The 10,889-nt window shown below is 33.2% G+C and overlaps 1 protein-coding gene across 1 annotated transcript in view; it reads right to left on the bottom strand.

Moving 5' to 3' along the window:
- SNX13 (sorting nexin 13) overlaps positions 1 to 10,889 on the bottom strand; it is a 126,290-nt gene that overhangs the window by 65,542 nt on the left and 49,859 nt on the right.

The following is a 10,889-nucleotide window of genomic DNA, read 5'->3' as shown; positions in this document are numbered from 1 at the left end:
AATTCATTTTGAAGACTACGGAAAGACACAGAGACTGAATTTATTTATATTGAGGTTTCCTTCATTTAATTAGCACTCCCTTTCACAAAACCTAAAGTGTATCAAATCTATTTGACTAAGTCTTTGAGCAATATTACTTGAAGTATTTTACGTGTCAAAATTTAAGGTAATATTTAAATGCTTAAACAGAAAAAAAAAAAGTTTTTCTGGTTAAATCTGAAATGAGTCTAACAACAAGTATATCGTGCAATTTCTCATCCCAGACCTAAGAATACATTAAGAATTCAGATCATTTTTACTTGCTTTTGAAAGAGCATTTGAGACATTTCTTGGTTCCTTCTCAATCATTTCTGAATTCTCCACATTCTTCTTTTTATAGGCCAAGTTCTGAACTAAATATCTTAGGCATGAGTTTGATTGGTTTCTGTTTGCACTTAAAAACTTGATCATTCAAAATAATACAGAAATGGTTCAAAGAATGTGGCTACATTTAAGCCATGAAAAAGGTGATTACCAATTTTATTAGGTTATTTAGTACTCTATCTCAAAAGCAACAGACCTCAAGAAACATTGCTAATTTAGACACTCATGGAACAGATAACAAATACAATAAGCCAAAAACACTTTATGCCTCTCCTTAAATTAAGTGATATTTTTAAACATTTTTTAATGCTTTTTCCTTAAATAAGCACTAAAATTAATTCACATTTTTAGAAACATACCAAGTAGATAGAAGACAAAGAGTCTATTCATGAAGATACTAGGCGATGGGAGAACCAAAAAAAAAAAAGTACACCATAATTCATTATGTTAATCACCCACGTAAGTATAATAAAGAAGCTAGTGAAGAAACTGACTTGATTTCTGTCACTTTTTGAGAAAAAGATTTTAAAGGTGGTGATAACATTGAGGAATATAACGGATAGCTGTTTTCAAATAAAAACGTAATTTATTAATACTCATGTACTAATTTTTAAATACATAATTATGATTGTTATATACATGAAAAAAGAGTAAATTTTAAGTACAGGAACACAAAAACAAATTAACATTAAAAAGTTACTGCAGCTCAGGGATCTGAGGGGAGGTTAATATTATTTAGACTATAAGAGCCATGTATATAAGTATATACTAAACTTGGTAACAACAGTCAGCCTCAACATAAAAACTAAAATAAAAACTGAAACCTAGCAGTCTCTAGTCTTTCTTTATTTAAAAAAAAAAAAATCACAACCTGTGAAAATATCTTTCAAAGATCTTTAACATGAATATTTGAACAAAACCATACATACTTAAAAATTTACTTGGTATAGGCCATTACCTTATTAATCCATAAAAAGTTCCTTCTAACAAATTTAGAAGAATGCAGAATATATAATCTTTCAAGTTCTGTTTCATGGTACAATTCCATACATATAATTTACTGACATTTTCAAACAAAATAAAATTTACTAATTTTAGAAGGCATTTGAATCCATCTCAATTCCCTATAGAGCAGGAATCCCCAAACCCCAGGGGCCAAGGTCTGGTTAATTAGGAATGCAAACAAACCATGAAGTTTAAATTTAAGCATGAAAGCAAAAGACAAACTATAAAGTATACCTCTCTGAACATATATTTTGTATGCCTTTATCTCCATCTCAAACACTAGCATCCTACTCACTGCTTTTTACTTGGTCTCCCACATCTACCCTTGTCTTTCTTCCATTCTATTTTTGATAGAACAGCCATGGTGATCTTTTGAAAATACAAATATGACAGTACAAAAGCTTGAAAAACCCTTCAATTTTCCTCCATTGACCTTAGGCCTAAGCACAAATTCTTTTTCTAACATCTTGCATACCCAGGACACTGTTTACTTCCTCCTCATCATCTGTTCCACCCTCTTCCTTCCTTCTGTTCTGCAGACTCACAGGCTTTCTTTCCATTTCTCAAACTCAAATATGCCGCTTTTTATCTCAGTGCCTCTGAACAGACTCTGCCAAATTAGCTCATCCCTGCCCGCTTTCCATAAATCTCCCTTCTCTCCTCCACATTCACTTGACAATTGCCACTTATAATTTAGAGTTCATCTAAAAAGTTAACTCCACATGTCAGCCTTCATTGATCCTCTCCCTTATTTCTTCAGACTAGGTCTGGATATCAGGTTATATTTTCTCATAGTACCAAAATTTTCATTTTTTATAGCATTTACAACCTGCAGTTAAATAATTCAATTGCAAAAATAAAAATTTCAGGAAATCAGGGACTTTGTTTTATTCTACTGTGTTCATTTTATTCACAGTGGTATCCCCAGTGGCTAACATGTTAAGCATTGGAGGCTCTCAATGCATATTGATTTACTGATGCCTTTTTCAGGGTCAGAGCACTGTTAACAGGTGTTTGGAAAATGGCCACATGAGACACATAACAGTTACTTCTTTACTATTTATTTAAAGTTCTAAAATAAAACATAAACTGAGAAACTTTTTTTGCCTCTCTAAACCCCAAAGTTACTCAATGCCAATGCCTAAAAAAGGCAATGAATGTCCCAAATATGTGGGCTGAGACTGAGATTATATAAATTGCTTCACTGGGTTCTATCTATTCTAAGCAGTGTACAGTTCGCCATCATAAAAAACACACCAAAATCAATTAAGTATTTCTGTATAGAGTCCTGGACTAGCATATATGCTCTTGATGCAAGTAACAGATTCACCATTTTATTAGTTGTGAAATTTAGCAAGTCACATCACTTCCCAGGGTTTGTTTTCTCTAAGGACACTTAAGCTTTATGAGTATGATTATATAAACTAAATATCTATCCCAACACACACACACACACACACACAGAGTAACTGGTAAGTTAAGAACCTGTAAATGAAAATGTTTGCTCAAAAGAGGGAATCACTAATATATATAATTTTAACTTAAATCATAAACCTTTAACATAAAGTTAAGACCTTTTATTTGACTAAGATTGTGCTTAGTGTTATTAATGTAGCCTTTGTCTTGACTAAACCATTCTCACACCGTGAAAGTTATAGTTTCCAGTTTCTTTTAAATGGCATGACAACTTAAGACATTTGTGAACAAATATGAAAAACAGTTCTTCAAGACTTTTCACCAATGTTTCAGAGTTGTCTTTTACATACCTAATTCAAGTGCAATCTATTTAGCAACTAACTTTGAGTGAAATTTCAAAGCAAATGACTTACTTTTCATAGGAATTACCTTGCCATACTCATATCTCTTCAATCTATGTAGGAGTATTTAAATTATATGACTATATATACACAGGTTCAAAAACAACTTTTTAAACACGCTTGATAACCTTTCTCCTTTAAATCACGTATATTCAGCTCACACTGCAGAACAAATGTATCAGATTATATGGGGGCAGGGCTGAGGCAACATACAACTGACTTTTGATAAGCTTAAAACTCAAAAAACAGGAACAGAAGTGGACAGATGTACTAGAAAGTGACCCATTAGCCTAGCTTTAATGTTAGAGGCATGAGTCAGTATGTTTTACAAAGAGAACAGAGTACTGGCTAACTAAAGGGAAGTTAAGCAAATTTCTACTATAGTAGTACAGAATTGGTAACATCCCCAAAAATAGCTTAAAATTCTGTTGACAATAGCCATACACAGAAATAAGTACAGGTTAATTAAGTGATATGTTGTAATTTAAATAGGATTAATTAAAGAGGCTACACTTAAAACAAATCTTGGTAAATGAGTAGTATTTAAATGGGGAAAGAAAGGATGTAGGAATGAGCAGAAGAGGGGAATGAGCATGTTATATGCTGGGTCATCACTTAGATTTGCCTGAATAGAGAAGTGAGTGACCATTTGGCAGTAAAGGCCATCTTCACATTCTTGGCAGAATATTTTCCTGGAAAAGGTCCTTTACGTCAAAATGACGAAAGTAAAAACCAATTTTCCCATAGAAACCATCTTATAATAAGTGTTATGTTCCTGATGCAACATTATTTTTTCTCAGAAAAGACCTTATTTAAAAACAGTTAAGAATGGCACAGTATACTGTTTACTGCAGAGTGTGTGTATATACACACACACACACACACACACACGCAAAGGTTTTTAAAAGACATCTTAATAAGGGCAATATAATAACCAATAACAGAAAATTAAAATACTATGTATTAATTTCCTATATAAAGTTTTTTTATGTAGAAAAGATCAGATTTTTTTTAAAAACCATTAGGATAGTAAAATTCATAAGTTTTGGGGGGTAGATTTTGACAAGCACCTTTATAGAAATTTTGAGAAAAGTTTTATTCCACTAGAACGAGTTTTGATCAACTGATCCACAGATGTCTTATTGAAAGCGGGTAACCAATCTGTGAAGAAAGTCCTTCCTTGAGCCACTGAATCAGGCAGTAACTTCCTTCTCATAATTCACAATTAGAAAGGATATACTCTTTAAAATACAAAAACCATTTTTTTAAATGTATTTTTTTATTATGGTGACATTGATTAACAAAATCCAGTTAACTTTCAGGTATACAATTTCGCAGTAAGGCATGCATGTGCGCACGTGTGCGGACGCGCACACGCACATGTGCGTGGGCAGCAGCATGCATTCACCACCCATAGTTAGATTTCTTTCTGTCACCACATATTTGACCCCTTTTACCCCAACTACTCCCCACTCCTCCTTCCTCGATCCCACCCTCTGGTAACCACTAGTCTATTGTCCAGGACCATGAGTCTCTGTTTGTTTGTCCTGTTCGTTTGTTGCTTCTAAGTTTAAATTCCACATATAAGTGATATCATGTGGTTTTCGACTTTTTCTGTCTGGCTAAAATACATAAACCTTTACCTGTTTCCACCCTTCTAGAGTCCTTGAGGGACTACTTTGTTACAGTGCCGAAAGCTTCAACCTAAAATTGAATTTGAGCAAAATAAAGGCACAGAATCATAAGCTTGCTCCCAATTTCATTAAAAGTGCCCCCTTTCTCCCAGTCTCAATTCACTCATAAATACTACACATTACATCTCTCTAGAGCACCTTTGTTTCCCTTTTAATATCTACTTTAAGGATTTAGTTATAAGTATAAAAAAAATGATTTTTTCCCCACAACACTCCTGAACTTACTTACATTAAATTCACTATTACTCTCTACCATAATCCTTAAAAAAGTATATGGAGAATTCCTATTTTATAGGCACTAAGTTAGCAACTACACAAGGAAACAAGTCTCATTACTTAACAGTCACAAATCTGTCTGCTCCCTTTGCTTGGCTGCACCTCTTCCCAGTGTGTGCACAGCTCTTTCCTAACTCCGTGTTCAGTGACTTCACGCTGACAGCTTAAAATTTATCATGGTGTGAGTATTTACACCTCACAAAACTTACGGTAGTGGACTTATAAAACTACAAATTTATTGTGTTTTCGGCATTCTATAAAGAACAGCAGTGGTCTGAAGAATCGAAAAATTTTTAAAGTTTCATTAATATGAGATTTTTAAACACTAAGAAAAGATTAGTCTAGTATGTCTTGTATATATGAGGTTAAACATCCTCTCTGACCATGTAGGAATATAATAAAAGGTTTAAATAAACTTTATTATCATCCTACTCTAAGATCTCCGACTAGTAAAACAATAGACCAGAGGAGTACTTTAACCCCAAAGTAAACTAAATCTAATTAGCAACTCTACCCACTATAAAAAATAACTCCCCAATTGGCATTCAAAAATGGGGTGTAATAGAGTATGTGAGTGTTTTCAGGAGGAGGACCAACCTGACAGGGAATCTTAGAACTGAAAGGGACCTGAAATAATTACCATAAGCCCCTATAAATACAGTGCTAGGAATTAATTCACTTATTCTAGATTATAATGTGAGATCAAGGCCTTTTATAATAATCAAGGTTCCTAATTTTCAATTCAGTGTTTCCTACACTACAACTAATAATATAAAACCTCCTGACTCATAAAAGTTATTTTAAAAAATGGTGGAAATGGAGAAAAAATTAGGCATGCAGTTTTATGTAACCATATTAAAGAAATAGTATTTGGTGAACTAGAACACTGAATAAGAAGTCCAGTCCTGTGTCCCAGTGCTTCAAAGAGGTCAAACATCCAGATGTTCTAAAGGACATAGACATCAGAATGTAATCAACAACCTACAGGAACACACTTGACGCATGATCACCTATTGTGGAGATTTGAGTATAAAGAATACAGAACTGAAAGCCTTAATTAAGCTACAAGAAAAGAAGAAAAATTATCTAGGGTTAAGTGTACAACCACTTAAGTATAATGTTAAATAAGGTATTAAAAAATTAAATTCATGCTATTAACTATTTTAATAAACAAAATTTTTAGTATATTTTTCTTGGTAAATAAAACATTTCATGGTCCAACAGTAAAATATATTAAAATTCTGTGAAAAGAAAATTAACATGTAAGTCATAAATGGGAACTTGATTAACAAGAATTTGAGTGTTCATTATTCCTACACGTAAAAACACTAGTTTCATGATCATGTCCCAAAGAAATAAAGAGACAGAGACTACCTATATATAACATGTTATCTATAGTTGAAAAAAATGATTCTTATATTTATTTGTTCATAAGAACATAAAAAACAGAGAAACAAGAAAATAAATTTATTTTTAAGAAGTCATCCTAGATATCTTTATTGCTGATTACCAATGTTTCTATCTGTCTCTGGTTATAAAGGTAATACATGCCTATATTGTAAAATGTAATTTCCTTCTTAAGATTTTCTGCATCAGCTACTATCAGCCATAAATGCAAAATCCAAAGATCACTGTTAATATTTTAGTGTATTTCTTTTTAGTCTCTTTGCTATGCACACATATTCATACTTTTTTACACCAATGAAATCACATAGTACACACTATTTTGTATAATTTTTATTCTAATATATTTCCTACTTGTTTAATAATGCTTCTTAAATATTTTAAATGGCAAAATTATCTATTGAGAGGGCAACAAATTTTTTACCTAAAAAGCTAAATAGCAACTATTTTAGGCTTTCCAGGCCCCATAATCTCAGTCACAACTAGTCAATTCTGCCATTATAGCACTAAAGCAATCATGGACAAAATGCAAACAAAGGAGCATGACTACGCAATAAAACTGTATTTACAAAAACAGGCAGCAATACATTCAGTAATAAAATGACAAACAACTCAATAATAAAATGATAAAATAATCTAATTTAAAAATGGGAAAAGATCCAAATAGACATTCTCTAAAGAAGCTATACAAATGACAAATAAGCTCAATATCAGTAGCTATTAGGAAAATGCAAATAAAAACCATACTGAAATACTACTTCGCACCCACTAGGATGGCTAAAAATCAAAAAGACAGACAATAATAAGTGAAGACAAGTGTTTGGAGATACTGAAACCCTCATACATTGTTGGTAAAAATGTAACACAGTGTAGCCACTTTGAAAAACAGTTTGCAGTTCTTCAAAAGGGTACCTAGAAATTCCACTAGGTATGAAATTCCACCAGAACTGAAAATATAAGTCCACACAAAAAACTTGTGCATAAATGCTCATAGTAGCATTCTTCATAATATCCAAAAGGTGAAAACAACCTAAATGCCACCAACTGATGAATAAACAAAATATGTTATATTCATATAATAAATTATTATTCACCAATAAAATATATACTATGACATCGATGAACCTTGAAAACATTATACTAAGTGAAAGATAGTCACAAAAAAACATATTGTATTATTTCGTTCACATAAAATGTCCAGAATAGGCAAATACAAAGACATAAAAAGTAGGTAAGTGGTTACTTAGAGCTAGAAGTTTTGTTGTTGTTGTTGTTGTTGTTGTTGTTGTTGTTGTTTTGGTGGGGGGGTAAGCAGAGTGACTGATAGCAGATACAAGGTTTCTTAGTGGGGTCATTAAAGTGTTCTTGAATTGATTGTGATGAAGACTGCACAACTCAATGAATATACTAAAAGTATATTCCCACCTGACTGTAGGTGGGTAAATTGTATGGTATGTGAATTATATAAATATACAGTTGACCCTTGAACAATATAAGTTTGAACTGCATGGATCTACCAATAGGTGAATTTTTTTCAATAAATACAGTCAGCCCTCCATGTCCCCAGGTTTCAAATCAGAAGATTCAGAGGATCAACAATACGCATTGTTCTATGCTATTTTATAGAAGGGACTTGAGCATGCATGGACTTAGTAATCTGTGGGGATTCCTGGAAACAATTCCATGCAGATTCCAAAGAAGGACTGTAGTTCAGTTTTGGGGAAGTCAAAAGTTATATGCAGATGTTCGACTGCACAGGGGGTTGGCGCCCCCAATCCCCACACTGTTCAAGGGTCAACTGTACAATTAACAACCCCTTCTATTCTACAGATATAAAAACATTAACTTTCTTCCCTTTCTTTTAAATATTCAAATGGTTCCTGTTTTTGCTCAACTAGAGTATATATTACAATAATCATCTTTGAACTAAGTTTTCAAATGGCAAAGAACATAAAATGGTGAAAGAGTGTAAAACTTTACTGTTGCAAATGTCCATTATTTGAATTGGGCTTATGTTTTGAACAAGTCTAGAAACATATGATTTATTATATCTACGCAAAAGGTAGTGATAAAAATGGCAAAACTTTCAGGACATACTTCCTGCCATTCCACAAATAATGATACCATTACTGTCATAACCATTGAATCTTGGAACCTGGATATCCATACCTCTTCCCCCATAGGAAAACCCTTCAGAAAGGAGCAGTGGCATTAGAATAGCTCTCCTATCTGCTAACCTTGGGGTTACAGGGACCAAAAATAGAGTAACCACCTTTCACTTTGGAGAGCAACGAGCTTGTTCACATGTATCTCCTCATGGTTTCCAACACACTAACTTTATTCCCCTTCTTAGAACTTTGCTCATATTATTTCTCTTTCCTAACATGTCCTTTATCCTTCTCTATCCCAATATACCCATTCTTGAAGACCAGTTTTGTCCTCAATCCAGGTGTTCACCAGCTACTCTGGTCCATTCTATTTCTAGATGAAAATTGCTCAGTGCCTTACAAATAACTACTTCATTTCTCTCCATTTCATGTGCTTTAATTTTGCGCCCCCCCAAAAAAAATCTAAAACAAGGTCAAAGGATCTGTATACACATCCTAGAAACATAATAACCAAAATAACAATAATAACAAAGTTAACCTTATTTGAAAACTTATGTTCATACCCTATGGTATTTTACATGTACTTTTCTCTCAAATAATCATCACAATAATCCTTTGAGATAATTACCACATTTTACTGATGCAGAGATGGAGGCACAGAAAGTCAAGTAATTTGCTGAAAATGTCATTTATTGGTTAACAAACACTTTATGAAATGTTTCACGCACATCATCTCATTTGCCCCTCACAACTCTAAGTCTGCTACAAGTATTAGTATTACTATTTTACTAATAGATGTTAAGAAATTTTCTTTTAAATATCCTATAACTTAATGGTATAGGCAGAATTATGATACAGATTTCCCAGGGCTTTCTGTCATAACATCTTATGTCATAGTATCTTATTTGAAGGGGGAATAAAAATATATGTTTTCAAAGATTCATCCCCTAAGGATCCAGCCTAATTCAAGCCCCAGTTCCACAAGGAGAACTCAAGAATGCTCTAGAAAGGTTTCCTTCCCCAAACTGCTGTCACAGGAACAAGCACTGTGCTAGTATTAACATAGGTGTGGTTGTTACAAAGTACTCTCTCAAATGTGATGTTGCTTATTCCTAACAACAATCTGATAAGTGCACATGGGTAATCCCTAAACTCAAAGAATTTATGTGATTTGCCCATTCAAGACCATAGAGATTAACAAATAATAGATCTAAAGATGAAAACCAAGACTTTTCTTCCTGTTATATCTCAAAATTAGCATTTCATTTTATGCTGATATTCTGTAATTATTTCCTCAAGGTGATGAATAAATATGAACACTAGAATTAAGTGGTTCTAAATTTCTTCTAGGTTCACAGACTCATTTTAAAAATGAAATCTATGGAACCACTCAATAGAAAAAAAAAAAAACATACAGCTTTAGACAGTTTTGCATACATTTTCATGACTTCATGAGCCCCTGGTTAAGAACCCTATACAAAATTATAACTTGAAGGACAGGGGCAATAACTTATGCTCCTGTCATATGCTTCACAGTGCGTAGCAGACAGCATGGAAGAAGGATTAAGAAGTATTCAAATGATTGTAAACAGACCTAATTTTCTTGATATTGGCTTTGGAAATAGTCACAGAGCCTCTATTAAGACATACATTTAGTAGCAATAAAAAAAAAAAAATGACAGGCAAAAATAAAGTCACTCACAGAGAAGGTACAATTATTGAGCCTTACTGTTTGCTGGAGGCTTTACTTCATATCCTTTTTGGCCTGAAAGCAGCCTCTAAAGCAGTTATCATCAGTCTTTTAGAAGATGAAACTAAGGCTCAAGAGAAGCTGATTAATTTGCCCACAAACATAAGGCCAAGAGCAAAGCAAAGATATAAATTCAGGTCAGTCTAGGATGGAAGAAATCTGGCTCTTCCTGTAATAATCCAAATATTTAGCTTGATGGCATAGAATGTTACAGAAGGGAGAGAAAAAAAACACTTATGACATGAAGTTTTAAAAAAAGGTGACTGGGGATCAAAAATAAGGAACACATTCAAAGAGAAGAAAGAAAGGTGGGTGACTAAAATGAATAATCTAGAACATAAAATATGGGGTAGGGAATGGAGAGGAAGAAAGAACACTGGACTGTTCTAAAATCTGATTCTAATTCTTACTCTGTCCTCAACTCACCTGATAATCTTGGACTAGCCACTCAATCTTTCTGGACCTTAGCTTC

The sequence above is a fragment of the Pteropus vampyrus genome, unplaced genomic scaffold (genome assembly GCF_000151845.1).
Source record: "Pteropus vampyrus isolate Shadow unplaced genomic scaffold, Pvam_2.0 Scaffold4, whole genome shotgun sequence".
NCBI classification, from domain to species: Eukaryota; Metazoa; Chordata; class Mammalia; order Chiroptera; family Pteropodidae; genus Pteropus; species Pteropus vampyrus.
The sequence above is the reverse complement of the archived record's forward strand: the minus strand, read 5'-3'. Positions and strand labels throughout refer to the sequence as shown.